Genomic DNA, 15685 nt, shown 5'->3' with positions numbered 1-15685 from the left:
TCCCACCACACAGCCAGCACTGTCAGTGCTCCCCCACACAGCCAGAACTGTCAGTGCTCCCACCACACAGCCAGCGCTGTCAGTCCTCCCACCACACAGCCAGCACTGTCTGTGCTCCCACCACACAGCCAGCACTGTCAGTGCTCCCACCACACAGCCAGCACTGTCAGTGTTCCCACCACACAGCCAGCACTGTCAGTGCTCCCCACCCAGCCAGCACTGTCAGTGCGCCCACCATACAGCCAGCACTGTCAGTGCTCCCTCCAGACAGCCAGCACTGCCAGTGCTCTCCCCACACAGCCAGCACTGTCAGTGCTCCCCCACCCAGCCAGCACTGTCAGTGCTCCCACCTCACAGCCAGCACTGTCAGTGCTCCGCCACACAGCTAGCACTGTCAGTGCTCCCACCACACAGCCAGCACTGCCAGTGCCCCCACCACACAGCCAGAACAGTCAGTGCTCCCACCACAGAGTCAGCACTGTCAGTGCTCCCCCACACAGCCAACACTGTCAGTGCTCCCACCACACAGCCAGCACTGTCAGTGCTCCCCCACACAGCCAGCACTGTCAGTGCTCCCCCCACACAGCCAGCACTGTCAGTGCTCCCACCACACAGCCAGCACTGTCAGTGCTCCCACCACACAGCCAGCACTGACAGTGCTCCCCCACACAGCCTGCACTGTCAGTGCTCCCACCACACAGCCAGCACTGTCAGTGCTCCCACCACACAGCCAGCACTGTCAGTGCTCCCCCACACAGCCAGAACTGTCAGTGCTCCCCCACACAGCCAGCACTGTCAGTGCTCCCCCCACACAGCCAGCACTGTCAGTGCTCCCCCACACAGCCAGCACTGTAAGTGCTCCCACCCCACACAGCCAGCACTGTCATTGCTCCCCCACACACCCAGCACTGTCAGTGCTCCCCTACAGCCAGCACTGTCAGTGCTCCCCCACACAACCAGCACTGTCAGTGCTCGCACCACACAGCCAGCACTGTCAGTGTTCCCCCCACACAGCCAGCACTGTCAGTGCTCCCCCACACAGCCAGCACTGTCAGTGCTCCCCTCACAGCCAGCACTGTCAGAGCTCCCCAGACACAGCCAGCACTGTCAGTGCTCCCCCACACAGACAGCACTGTCAGTGTTCCCCTCACAGCCAGAATTGCCAGTGCTACCCCTCACAGTCAGCACTGCCAGTGCTCCCCCACACAGCCAGCACTGTCAGTGCTCCCCACAAAGCCAGCACTGTCAGTGCTCCCCCACACAGCCAGCACTGTCAGTGCTCCACCCACACAGCCAGCACTGTCAGTGCTCCCCCACACAGCAAGCACTGTCAGTGCACTCCCCACACAGCCAGCACTGTCAGTGCTCCCCCACAAAGCCAGCACTGTCAGTGCTCCCCACCCAGCCAGCACTGTCAGTGCTCCCACCATGCAGCCAGCACTGTCAGTGCTCGCTCCAGACAGCCAGCACTGCCAGTGCTCTCCCCACACAGCCAGCACTGTCAGTGCTCCCCCACCCAGCCAGCACTGTCAGTGCTCCCACCTCACAGCCAGCACTGTCAGTGCTCCGCCACACAGCTAGCACTGTCACTGCTCCCACCACACAGCCAGCACTGTCAGTGCCCCCACCACACAGCCAGCACAGTCAGTGCTCCCACCACAGAGTCAGCACTGTCAGTGCTCCCCCACACAGCCAACACTGTCAGTGCTCCCACCACACACCCAGCACTGTCAGTGCTCCCCCACACAGCCAGCACTGTCAGTGCTCCCCCCACACAGCCAGCACTGTCAGTGCTCCCACCACACAGCCAGCACTGACAGTGCTCCCCCCACACAGCCTGCACTGTCAGTGCTCCCACCACACAGCCAGCACTGTCAGTGCTCCCACCACACAGCCAGCACTGTCAGTGCTCCCCCACACAGCCAGAACTGTCAGTGCTCCCACCACACAGCCAGCGCTGTCAGTCCTCCCACCACACAGCCAGCACTGTCTGTGCTCCCACCACACAGCCAGCACTGTCAGTGCTCCCACCACACAGCCAGCACTGTCAGTGTTCCCACCACACAGCCAGCACTGTCAGTGCTCCCCACCCAGCCAGCACTGTCAGTGCGCCCACCATACAGCCAGCACTGTCAGTGCTCCCTCCAGACAGCCAGCACTGCCAGTGCTCTCCCCACACAGCCAGCACTGTCAGTGCTCCCCCACCCAGCCAGCACTGTCAGTGCTCCCACCTCACAGCCAGCACTGTCAGTGCTCCGCCACACAGCTAGCACTGTCAGTGCTCCCACCACACAGCCAGCACTGCCAGTGCCCCCACCACACAGCCAGAACAGTCAGTGCTCCCACCACAGAGTCAGCACTGTCAGTGCTCCCCCACACAGCCAACACTGTCAGTGCTCCCACCACACAGCCAGCACTGTCAGTGCTCCCCACACAGCCAGCACTGTCAGTGCTCCCCCCACACAGCCAGCACTGTCAGTGCTCCCACCACACAGCCAGCACTGTCAGTGCTCCCACCACACAGCCAGCACTGACAGTGCTCCCCCCACACAGCCTGCACTGTCAGTGCTCCCACCACACAGCCAGCACTGTCAGTGCTCCCACCACACAGCCAGCACTGTCAGTGCTCCCCCACACAGCCAGAACTGTCAGTGCTCCCCCACACAGCCAGCACTGTCAGTGCTCCCCCCACACAGCCAGCACTGTCAGTGCTCCCCCACACAGCCAGCACTGTAAGTGCTCCCACCCCACACAGCCAGCACTGTCATTGCTCCCCCACACACCCAGCACTGTCAGTGCTCCCCTACAGCCAGCACTGTCAGTGCTCCCCCACACAACCAGCACTGTCAGTGCTCGCACCACACAGCCAGCACTGTCAGTGTTCCCCCCACACAGCCAGCACTGTCAGTGCTCCCCCACACAGCCAGCACTGTCAGTGCTCCCCTCACAGCCAGCACTGTCAGAGCTCCCCAGACACAGCCAGCACTGTCAGTGCTCCCCCACACAGACAGCACTGTCAGTGTTCCCCTCACAGCCAGAATTGCCAGTGCTACCCCTCACAGTCAGCACTGCCAGTGCTCCCCCACACAGCCAGCACTGTCAGTGCTCCCCACAAAGCCAGCACTGTCAGTGCTCCCCCACACAGCCAGCACTGTCAGTGCTCCACCCACACAGCCAGCACTGTCAGTGCTCCCCCACACAGCAAGCACTGTCAGTGCACTCCCCACACAGCCAGCACTGTCAGTGCTCCCCCACAAAGCCAGCACTGTCAGTGCTCCCCACCCAGCCAGCACTGTCAGTGCTCCCACCATGCAGCCAGCACTGTCAGTGCTCGCTCCAGACAGCCAGCACTGCCAGTGCTCTCCCCACACAGCCAGCACTGTCAGTGCTCCCCCACCCAGCCAGCACTGTCAGTGCTCCCACCTCACAGCCAGCACTGTCAGTGCTCCGCCACACAGCTAGCACTGTCAGTGCTCCCACCACACAGCCAGCACTGTCAGTGCCCCCACCACACAGCCAGCACAGTCAGTGCTCCCACCACAGAGTCAGCACTGTCAGTGCTCCCCCACACAGCCAACACTGTCAGTGCTCCCACCACTCACCCAGCACTGTCAGTGCTCCCCCACACAGCCAGCACTGTCAGTGCTCCCCCCACACAGCCAGCACTGTCAGTGCTCCCACCACACAGCCAGCACTGTCAGTGCTCCCACCACACAGCCAGCACTGACAGTGCTCCCCCACACAGCCTGCACTGTCAGTGCTCCCACCACACAGCCAGCACTGTCAGTGCTCCCACCACACAGCCAGCACTGTCAGTGCTCCCCCACACAGCCAGAACTGTCAGTGCTCCCACCACACAGCCAGCGCTGTCAGTCCTCCCACCACACAGCCAGCACTGTCTGTGCTCCCACCACACAGCCAGCACTGTCAGTGCTCCCACCACACAGCCAGCACTGTCAGTGTTCCCACCACACAGCCAGCACTGTCAGTGCTCCCCACCCAGCCAGCACTGTCAGTGCTCCCACTATACAGCCAGCACTGTCAGTGCTCCCTCCAGACAGCCAGCACTGCCAGTGCTCTCCCCACACAGCCAGCACTGTCAGTGCTCCCCCACCCAGCCAGCACTGTCAGTGCTCCCACCTCACAGCCAGCACTGTCAGTGCTCCGCCACACAGCTAGCACTGTCAGTGCTCCCACCACACAGCCAGCACTGCCAGTGCCCCCACCACACAGCCAGAACAGTCAGTGCTCCCACCACAGAGTCAGCACTGTCAGTGCTCCCCCACACAGCCAACACTGTCAGTGCTCCCACCACACAGCCAGCACTGTCAGTGCTCCCCCACACAGCCAGCACTGTCAGTGCTCCCCCCACACAGCCAGCACTGCCAGTGCTCCCACCACACAGCCAGCACTGTCAGTGCTCCCACCACACAGCCAGCACTGACAGTGCTCCCCCCACACAGCCTGCACTGTCAGTGCTCCCACCACACAGCCAGCACTGTCAGTGCTCCCACCACACAGCCAGCACTGTCAGTGCTCCCCCACACAGCCAGAACTGTCAGTGCTCCCACCACACAGCCAGCACTGTCAGTCCTCCCACCACACAGCCAGCACTGTCTGTGCTCCCACCACACAGCCAGCACTGTCAGTGCTCCCACCACACAGCCAGCACTGTCAGTGCTCCCACCACACAGCCAGCACTGTCAGTGCTCCCACCACACAGCCAGCTCTGTCAGTGCTCCCCCACAAAGTCAGCACTGTCAGTGCTCCCACCACACAACCAGCACTGTCAGTCCTCCCACCACACAGCCAGCACTGCCTGTGCTCCCACCACACAGCCAGCACTGTCAGTGCTCCCACCACACAGCCAGCACTGTCTGTGCTCCCACCACACAGCCAGCACTGTCAGTGCTCCCACCACACAGCCAGCACTGTCAGTGCTCCCACCACACAGCCAGAAATTTCAGTGCTCCCCCACACAGCCAGCACTGTCAGAGCTCCCCCACAGAGCCAGCACTGCCAGTGGTCCCCCCACACAGCCAGCACTGTCAGTGCTCCCATCACACAGCCAGCACTGTCAGTGCTCCCCAGACAGCCAGCACTGTCAGTGCTCCCCCACACAGCCAGCACGGCCAGTACTCCCTCCACAATGCCAGCACTGTCAGTGCTCCCACCTCACAGCCAGCACTGTCAGTGCTCCGCCACACAGCTAGCACTGTCAGTGCTCCCACCACACAGCCAGCACTGTCAGTGCCCCCACCACACAGCCAGCACAGTCAGTGCTCCCACCACAGAGTCAGCACTGTCAGTGCTCCCCCACAGAGCCAACAATGTCAGTGCTCCCCCCACACAGCCAGCACTGTCAGTGCTCCCACCACACAGTCAGCACTGTCAGTGCTCCCACCACACAGCCAGCACTGACAGTGCTCCCCCCACACAGCCTGCACTGTCAGTGCTCCCCCACAGAGCCAGCACTGCCAGTGGTCCCCCCGCACAGCCAGCACTGTCAGTGCTCCCATCACACAGCCAGCACTGTCACTGCTCCCCAGACAGCCAGCACTGTCAGTGCTCCCCCACACAGCCAGCACGGTCAGTGCTCCCCACACAGCCAGCACTGTCAGTGCTCCCACCACACAGCCAGCACTGTCAGTGCTCACCCACACATCCAGCACTGTCAGTGCTCCCTCCACAATGTCAGCACTGTCAGTGCTCCCACCTCACAGCCAGCACTGTCAGTGCTCCGCCACACAGCTAGCACTGTCAGTGCTCCCACCACACAGCCAGCACTGTCAGTGCCCACACCACACAGCCAGCACAGTCAGTGCTCCCACCACAGAGTCAGCACTGTCAGTGCTCCCCACACAGCCAACACTGTCAGTGCTCCGCCATACAGCTAGCACTGTCAGTGCTCCCACCACACAGCCAGCACTGTCATTGCCCCCACCACACAGCCAGCACTGTCAGTGCTCCCCCACTCAGCCAGCAATGTCAGTGCTCCTCCCACACAGCCAGCACTGTCAGTGCTCCCACCACACAGCCAGCACTGTCCATGCTCCCACCACACAGCCAGCACTGACAGTGCTCCCGCACACAGCCTGCAGTGTCAGTGCTCCCACCACACAGCCAGCACTGTCAGTGCTCCCACCACACAGCCAGCACTGTCAGTGCTCCCCCACACAGCCAGAACTGTCAGTGCTCACACCACAAAGCCAGCACTGTCAGTGCTCCCCACCCAGCCAGCACTGTCAGTGCTCCCACCATGCAGCCAGCACTGTCAGTGCTCCCTCCAGACAGCCAGCACTGCCAGTGCTCTCCCCACACAGCCAGCACTGTCAGTGCTCCCCCACCCAGCCAGCACTGTCAGTGCTCCCACCTCACAGCCAGCACTGTCAGTGCTCCGCCACACAGCTAGCACTGTCAGTGCTCCCACCACACAGCCAGCACTGTCAGTGCCCCCACCAGACAGCCAGCACAGTCAGTGCTCCCACCACAGAGTCAGCACTGTCAGTGCTCCCCCACACAGCCAACACTGTCAGTGCTCCCACCACACACCCAGCACTGTCAGTGCTCCCCCACACAGCCAGCACTGTCAGTGCTCCCCCCACACAGCCAGCACTGTCAGTGCTCCCACCACACAGCCAGCACTGTCAGTGCTCCCACCACACAGCCAGCACTGACAGTGCTCCCCCCACACAGCCTGCACTGTCAGTGCTCCCACCACACAGCCAGCACTGTCAGTGCTCCCACCACACAGCCAGCACTGTCAGTGCTCCCCCACACAGCCAGAACTGTCAGTGCTCCCACCACAAAGCCAGCACTGTCAGTCCTCCCACCACACAGCCAGCACTGTCTGTGCTCCCACCACACAGCCAGCACTGTCAGTGCTCCCACCACACAGCCAGCACTGTCAGTGCTCCCACCACACAGCCAGCACTGTCAGTGCTCCCCACCCAGCCAGCACTGTCAGTGCTCCCACGATACAGCCAGCACTGTCAGTGCTCCCTCCAGACAGCCAGCACTGCCAGTGCTCTCCCCACACAGCCAGCACTGTCAGTGCTACCCCACCCAGCCAGCACTGTCAGTGCTCCCACCTCACAGCCAGCACTGTTAGTGCTCCGCCACACAGCTAGCTCTGTCAGTGCTCCCAGCATACAGCCAGCACTGCCAGTGCCCCCACCACACAGCCAGAACAGTCAGTGCTCCCACCACAGAGTCAGCACTGTCAGTGCTCCCCACACAGCCAACACTGTCAGTGCTCCCACCACACAGCCAGCACTGTCAGTGCTCCCCCACACAGCCAGCACTGTCAGTGCTCCCCCCACACAGCCAGCACTGCCAGTGCTCCCACCACACAGCCAGCACTGTCAGTGCTCCCACCACACAGCCAGCACTGACAGTGCTCCCCCCACACAGCCTGCACTGTCAGTGCTCCCACCACACAGCCAGCACTGTCAGTGCTCCCCCACACAGCCAGAACTGTCAGTGCTCCCACCACACAGCCAGCACTGTCAGTTCTCCCACCACACAGCCAGCACTGTCTGTGCTCCCACCACACAGCCAGCACTGTCAGTGCTCCCACCACACAGCCAGCACTGTCAGTGCTCCCACCACACAGCCAGCACTGTCAGTACTCCCACCACACAGCCAGCTCTGTCAGTGCTCCCCCACAAAGTCAGCACTGTCAGTGCTCCCACCACACAACCAGCACTGTCAGTCCTCCCACCACACAGCCAGCACTGCCTGTGCTCCCACCACACAGCCAGCACTGTCAGTGCTCCCACCACACAGCCAGCACTGTCAGTGCTCCCACCACACAGCCAGCACTGTCAGTGCTCCCACCACACAGCCAGCACTGTCAGTGCTCCCACCACACAGCCAGAAATTTCAGTGCTCCCCACACAGCCAGCACTGTTAGAGCTCCCCCACAGAGCCAGCACTGCCAGTGGTCCCCCCACACAGCCAGCACTGTCAGTGCTCCCATCACACAGCCAGCACTGTCAGTGCTCCCCAGAGAGCCAGCACTGTCAGTGCTCCCCCACACAGCCAGCACGGTCAGTACTCCCTCCACAATGCCAGCACTGTCAGTGCTCCCACCGCACAGCCAGCACTGTCAGTGCTCCGCCACACAGCTAGCACTGTCAGTGCTCCCACCACACAGCCAGCACTGTCAGTGCCCCCACCACACAGCCAGCACAGTCAGTGCTCCCACCACAGAGTCAGCACTGTCAGTGCTCCCCCACAGAGCCAACACTGTCAGTGCTCCCCCCACACAGCCAGCACTGTCAGTGCTCCCACCACACAGCCAGCACTGTCAGTGCTCCCACCACACAGCCAGCACTGACAGTGCTCCCCCCACACAGCCTGCACTGTTAGTGCTCCCCCACAGAGCCAGCACTGCCAATGGTCCCCCCGCACAGCCAGCACTGTCAGTGCTCCCATCACACAGCCAGCACTGTCAGTGCTCCCCAGACAGCCAGCACTGTCAGTGCTCCCCCACACAGCCAGCACGGTCAGTGCTCCCCATACAGCCAGCACTGTCAGTGCTCCCACCACACAGCCAGCACTGTCAGTGCTCACCCACACATCCAGCACTGTCAGTGCTCCCTCCACAATGCCAGCACTGTCAGTGCTCCCACCTCACAGCCAGCACTGTCAGTGCTCCGCCACACAGCTAGCACTGTCAGTGCTCCCACCACACAGCCAGCACTGTCAGTGCCCACACCACACAGCCAGCACAGTCAGTGCTCCCACCACAGAGTAAGCACTGTCAGTGCTCCCCCACACAGCCAATACTGTCAGTGCTCCGCCACACAGCTAGCACTGTCAGTGCTCCCACCACACAGCCAGCACTGTCAGTGCCCCCACCACACAGCCAGCACTGTCAGTGCTCCCCCACTCAGCCAGCACTGTCTATGCTCCTCCCACACAGCCAGCACTGTCAGTGCTCCCACCACACAGCCAGCACTGTCCATGCTCCCACCACACAGCCAGCACTGACAGTGCTCCCGCACACAGCCTGCACTGTCAGTGTTCCCACCACACAGCCAGCACTGTCAGTGCTCCCACCACACATCCAGCACTGTCAGTGCTCCCCCACACAGACAGAACTGTCAGTGCTCCCACCACACAGCCAGCACTGTCAGTCCTCCCAGCACACAGCCAGCACTGTCAGTGCTCCCACCACACAGCCAGTACTGTCAGTGCTCCCACCACACAGCCAGCACTGTCAGTGCTCCCGCACACAGCCAGCACTGTCAGTGCTCCCACCACACAGCCAGCACTGTCAGTGCTCCCACCACACAGCCAGCACTGTCAGTGCTCCCACCACACAGCCAGCACTGTCAGTGCTCCCGCACACAGCCAGCACTGTCAGTGCTCCCACCACACAGCCAGCACTGTCAGTGCTACAACCACACAGCCAGAACTGTCAGTGCTCCCACCACACAGCCAGCACTGTCAGTGCTCCCAACACACAGCCAGCACTGTCAGTGCTCCCCCACACAGCCAGCACTGTCAGTGCACCCCCACACAGCCAGCACTGTCAGTGCTCCCACCACACAACCAGCACTGTCAGTGCTCCCCCCACACAGCCAGCACTGTCAGTGCACCCCCACACAGCCAGCACTGTCAGTGTTCCCACCACACAACCAGCACTGTCAGTGCTCCCCACACAGTCAGCACTCTCAATGCTCCCACCACACAGCCAGCACTGTCAGTTCTCCCCCACACAGCCAGCACTGACAGTGCTCCCCAACACAGCCTGCACTGTCTGTGCTCCCACCACACAGCCAGCACTGTCAGTGCTCCCACCACACAGCCAGCACTGTCAGTGCTCCCCCACACAGCCAGAACTGTCAGTGCTCCCACCACACAGCCAGCACTGTCAGTTCTCCCACCACACAGCCAGCACTGTCTGTGCTCCCACCACACAGCCAGCACTGTCAGTGCTCCCACCACACAGCCAGCACTGTCAGTGCTCCCACCACACAGCCAGCACTGTCAGTACTCCCACCACACAGCCAGCTCTGTCAGTGCTCCCCCACAAAGTCAGCACTGTCAGTGCTCCCACCACACAACCAGCACTGTCAGTCCTCCCACCACACAGCCAGCACTGCCTGTGCTCCCACCACACAGCCAGCACTGTCAGTGCTCCCACCACACAGCCAGCACTGTCAGTGCTCCCACCACACAGCCAGCACTGTCAGTGCTCCCACCACACAGCCAGCACTGTCAGTGCTCCCACCACACAGCCAGAAATTTCAGTGCTCCCCACACAGCCAGCACTGTTAGAGCTCCCCCACAGAGCCAGCACTGCCAGTGGTCCCCCCACACAGCCAGCACTGTCAGTGCTCCCATCACACAGCCAGCACTGTCAGTGCTCCCCAGAGAGCCAGCACTGTCAGTGCTCCCCCACACAGCCAGCACGGTCAGTACTCCCTCCACAATGCCAGCACTGTCAGTGCTCCCACCGCACAGCCAGCACTGTCAGTGCTCCGCCACACAGCTAGCACTGTCAGTGCTCCCACCACACAGCCAGCACTGTCAGTGCCCCCACCACACAGCCAGCACAGTCAGTGCTCCCACCACAGAGTCAGCACTGTCAGTGCTCCCCCACAGAGCCAACACTGTCAGTGCTCCCCCCACACAGCCAGCACTGTCAGTGCTCCCACCACACAGCCAGCACTGTCAGTGCTCCCACCACACAGCCAGCACTGACAGTGCTCCCCCCACACAGCCTGCACTGTTAGTGCTCCCCCACAGAGCCAGCACTGCCAATGGTCCCCCCGCACAGCCAGCACTGTCAGTGCTCCCATCACACAGCCAGCACTGTCAGTGCTCCCCAGACAGCCAGCACTGTCAGTGCTCCCCCACACAGCCAGCACGGTCAGTGCTCCCCATACAGCCAGCACTGTCAGTGCTCCCACCACACAGCCAGCACTGTCAGTGCTCACCCACACATCCAGCACTGTCAGTGCTCCCTCCACAATGCCAGCACTGTCAGTGCTCCCACCTCACAGCCAGCACTGTCAGTGCTCCGCCACACAGCTAGCACTGTCAGTGCTCCCACCACACAGCCAGCACTGTCAGTGCCCACACCACACAGCCAGCACAGTCAGTGCTCCCACCACAGAGTAAGCACTGTCAGTGCTCCCCCACACAGCCAATACTGTCAGTGCTCCGCCACACAGCTAGCACTGTCAGTGCTCCCACCACACAGCCAGCACTGTCAGTGCCCCCACCACACAGCCAGCACTGTCAGTGCTCCCCCACTCAGCCAGCACTGTCTATGCTCCTCCCACACAGCCAGCACTGTCAGTGCTCCCACCACACAGCCAGCACTGTCCATGCTCCCACCACACAGCCAGCACTGACAGTGCTCCCGCACACAGCCTGCACTGTCAGTGTTCCCACCACACAGCCAGCACTGTCAGTGCTCCCACCACACATCCAGCACTGTCAGTGCTCCCCCACACAGACAGAACTGTCAGTGCTCCCACCACACAGCCAGCACTGTCAGTCCTCCCAGCACACAGCCAGCACTGTCAGTGCTCCCACCACACAGCCAGTACTGTCAGTGCTCCCACCACACAGCCAGCACTGTCAGTGCTCCCGCACACAGCCAGCACTGTCAGTGCTCCCACCACACAGCCAGCACTGTCAGTGCTCCCACCACACAGCCAGCACTGTCAGTGCTCCCACCACACAGCCAGCACTGTCAGTGCTCCCGCACACAGCCAGCACTGTCAGTGCTCCCACCACACAGCCAGCACTGTCAGTGCTACAACCACACAGCCAGAACTGTCAGTGCTCCCACCACACAGCCAGCACTGTCAGTGCTCCCAACACACAGCCAGCACTGTCAGTGCTCCCCCACACAGCCAGCACTGTCAGTGCACCCCCACACAGCCAGCACTGTCAGTGCTCCCACCACACAACCAGCACTGTCAGTGCTCCCCCCACACAGCCAGCACTGTCAGTGCACCCCCACACAGCCAGCACTGTCAGTGTTCCCACCACACAACCAGCACTGTCAGTGCTCCCCACACAGTCAGCACTCTCAATGCTCCCACCACACAGCCAGCACTGTCAGTTCTCCCCCACACAGCCAGCACTGACAGTGCTCCCCAACACAGCCTGCACTGTCTGTGCTCCCACCACACAGCCAGCACTGTCAGTGCTCCCACCACACAGCCAGCACTGTCAGTGCTCCCCCACACAGCCAGAACTGTCAGTGCTCACACCACACAGCCAGCACTGTCAGACCTCCCACCACACAGCCAGCACTGTCTGTGCTCCCACCACACAGCCAGCATTGTCAGTGCTCCCACCACACAGCCTGCAATGTCAGTGCTCCCCCACACAGCCAGCACAGTCAGTGCTCCCCTACAGCCAGCACTGTCAGTGCTCCCACCACACAGCCAGCACTGTTAGTGCTCCCCCACACAGCGAGCACTGTCAGTGCTCCCCCCACACAGCCAGCACTGTCAGTGCTCCACCACACAGCCAGCACTGTAAGTGGTCCCACCCCACACAGCCAGCACTGTCAGTGCTCCCCCACACACCCAGCACTGTCAGTGCTCCCCTACAGCCAACACTGTCAGTGCTCCCCCACACAACCAGCACTGTCAGTGCTCCCACCACACAGCCAGCACTGTCAGTGCTCCCCCAACACACCAGCACTGTCAGTGCTCCCCCACACAGCCAGCACTGTCAGTGCTCCCCTCACAGCCAGCACTGTCAGAGCTCCCCCACACAGACAGCACTGTCAGTGTTCCCCTCACAGCCAGAATTGCCAGTGCTACCCCTCACAGTCAGCACTTCCAGTGCTCCACCACACAGCCTGCAATGTCAGTGCTCCCCCACACAGACAGCACTGTCAGTGCTCCCACCACACAGCCAGCACTGTCATGGCTCCCACCACACATCCAGCACTGTCACTGCCCCCCCACACAGCCAGCACTGTCAGTGCTCCCCCACACAGCCAGAATTGCCAGTGCTCCCCCTCACAGCCAGCACTGCCAGTGCTCCACCACACAGCCAGCACTGTCAGTGCACCCCCACACAGCCAGCACTGTCAGTGCTCCCCCCGCACAGCCAGCACTGTGAGTGCTCCCACCACACAGCCAGCACTGTCAGTGCTCCCCCCACGCAGCCAGCACTGTCTGTGCTCCCCCACACAGCCAGCACTGTCAGTGCTCATCCCACACAGCCAGCACTGTCAGTGCTCCCACCACACAGCCAGCACTGTCAGTGCTCCCCCACACAGCCAGCACTGTCAGTGCTCCCCCACACAGCCAGCACTGTCAGTGCTCCACCCACACAGCCAGCACTGTCAGTGCTCCCCCACACAGCGAGTACTGCCAGTGCTCCCACCACACATCCAGCACTGTCATGGCTCCCACCACACATCCAGCACTGTCACTGCCCCCCCACACAGCCAGCACTGACAGTGCTCCCCCACACAGCCAGAATTGCCAGTGCCCCCCCCCACACAACCAGCACTGTCAGTGCTCCCCCACTCAGCCAGCACTGTAAGTGCTCCCACCACACAGCCAGCACTGTCAGTGCGCCCCCACACGGCCTGCACTGTCAGTGCTCCCCTACACAGCCAGCACTGTCAGTGCTCCCCTACAACCAGCACTGTCAGTGCTCCTCCCACACAGCCAGCACTGTCAGTGCTCCCACCACTCAGCCAGCACTGTCAGTGCTCCCACCACACAGCCAGCACTGACAGTGCTCCCCAACACAGCCTGCACTGTCTGTGCTCCCACCACACAGCCAGCACTGTCAGTGCTCCCACCACACAGCCAGCACTGTCTGTGCTCCCACCACACAGCCAGCACTGTCAGTGCTCCCACCACACAGCCAGCACTGTCAGTGCTCCCACCACACAGCCAGCACTGTCAGTGCTCCCACCACACAGCCAGCACTGTCATGCTCCCAACACACAGCGAGCACTGTCAGTGCTCCCCCACACAGCCAGCACTGTCAGTGCACCCCCACACAGCCAGCACTGTCAGTGCTCCCACCACACAACCAGCACTGTCAGTGCTCCCCCCCCACACAGCCAGCACTGTCAGTGCCCACACCACACAGCCAGCACTGTCAGTGTTCCCACCACACATCCAGCACTGTCAGTGCTCCCCACACAGTCAGCACTCTCAATGCTCCCACCACACAGCCAGCACTGTCAGTGCTCCCCCCCACACAACCAGCACTGTCAGTGCTCCCCCACACAGCCAGCACTGTCAGTGCTCCCCCCACACAGCCAGCACTGCCAGTGCTCCCCCACACAGCCAGCACTGTCAGTGCTCCCCCCACACAGCCAGCACTGCCAGTGCTTCCTCACACAGCCAGCACTGTCAGTGCTCCCCCACTCAGCCAGCACTGTCAGTGCTCCCACCACATAGCCAGCACTGTCAGTGCTCCCCCACACAGCCTGCACTGTCACTGCTCCCCACACAGCCAGCACAGTCAGTGCTCCCCTACAGCCAGCACTGTCAGTGCTCCCACCACACAGCCAGCACTGTTAGTGCTCCCCCACACAGCCAGCACTGTCAGTGCTCCCCCACACAGCCAGCACTGTCAGTGCTCCCCCACACTGCCAGCACTGTAAGTGCTCCCACCACACACAGCCAGCACTGTCAGTGCTCCCCCACACAGCCAGCACTGTCAGTGCTCCCCTACAGCCAGCACTGTCAGTGCTCCCCCACACAACCAGCACTGTCAGTGCTCCCACCACACAGCCAGCACTGTCAGTGCTCCCCCCACACAGCCAGCACTGTCAGTGCTCCCCCCACACAGCCAGCACTGTCAGTGCTCCCCCACACAGCCAGCACTGTCAGTGCTCCCCTCAAAACCAGCACTGTCAGAGCTCTCCAAACACAGCCAGCACTGTCAGTGCTCCCCCACACAGACAGCACTGTCAGTGTTCCCCTCACAGCCAGAATTGCCAGTGCTACCCCTCACAGTCAGCTCTGCCAGTGCTCCCCCACTCAGCCAGCACTCTCAGTGCTCCCCCACTCAGCCAGCACTGTCAGTGCTCCCACCACATAGCCAGCACTGTCAGTGCTCCCCCCACACAGCCTGCACTGTCAGTGCTCCCCCACACGGCCAGCACATTCAGTGCTCCCCTACAGCCAGCACTGTCATTGCTCCCACCACACAGCCAGCACTGTTAGTGCTCCCCCACACAGCCAGCACTGTCAGTGCTCCCCCACGCAGCCAGCACTGTCAGTGCTCCCCCACACAGCCAGCACTGTAAGTGCTCCCACCCCACACAGCCAGCACTGTCAGTGCTCCCCACACACCCAGCACTGTCAGTGCTCCCCTACAGCCAGCACTGTCAGTGCTCCCCCACGCAGCCAGCACTGTCAGTGCTCCCCCCAGACAGCCAGCACTGTCAGTGCTCCCCCACACAGCCAGCACTGTCAGTGCTCCCCTCACAGCCAGCACTGTCAGAGCTCCCCAGACACAGCCAGAATTGCCAGTGCTACCCCTCACAGTCAGCACTGCCAGTGCTCCACCACACAGCCTGCACTGTCAGTGCTCCCCACACAGACAGCACTGTCAGTGCTCCCACCACACAGCCAGCACTGTCATGGCTCCCACCACACATCCAGCACTGTCACTGCCCCCCCCCACACAGCCAGCACTGTCAGTGCTCCCCCACACAGCCAGAATT

Source organism: Scyliorhinus torazame, chromosome 23 (genome assembly GCF_047496885.1).
Source record: "Scyliorhinus torazame isolate Kashiwa2021f chromosome 23, sScyTor2.1, whole genome shotgun sequence".
In the NCBI taxonomy this organism is placed as follows: Eukaryota; Metazoa; Chordata; class Chondrichthyes; order Carcharhiniformes; family Scyliorhinidae; genus Scyliorhinus; species Scyliorhinus torazame.
This window is presented reverse-complemented; position numbering follows the sequence as displayed.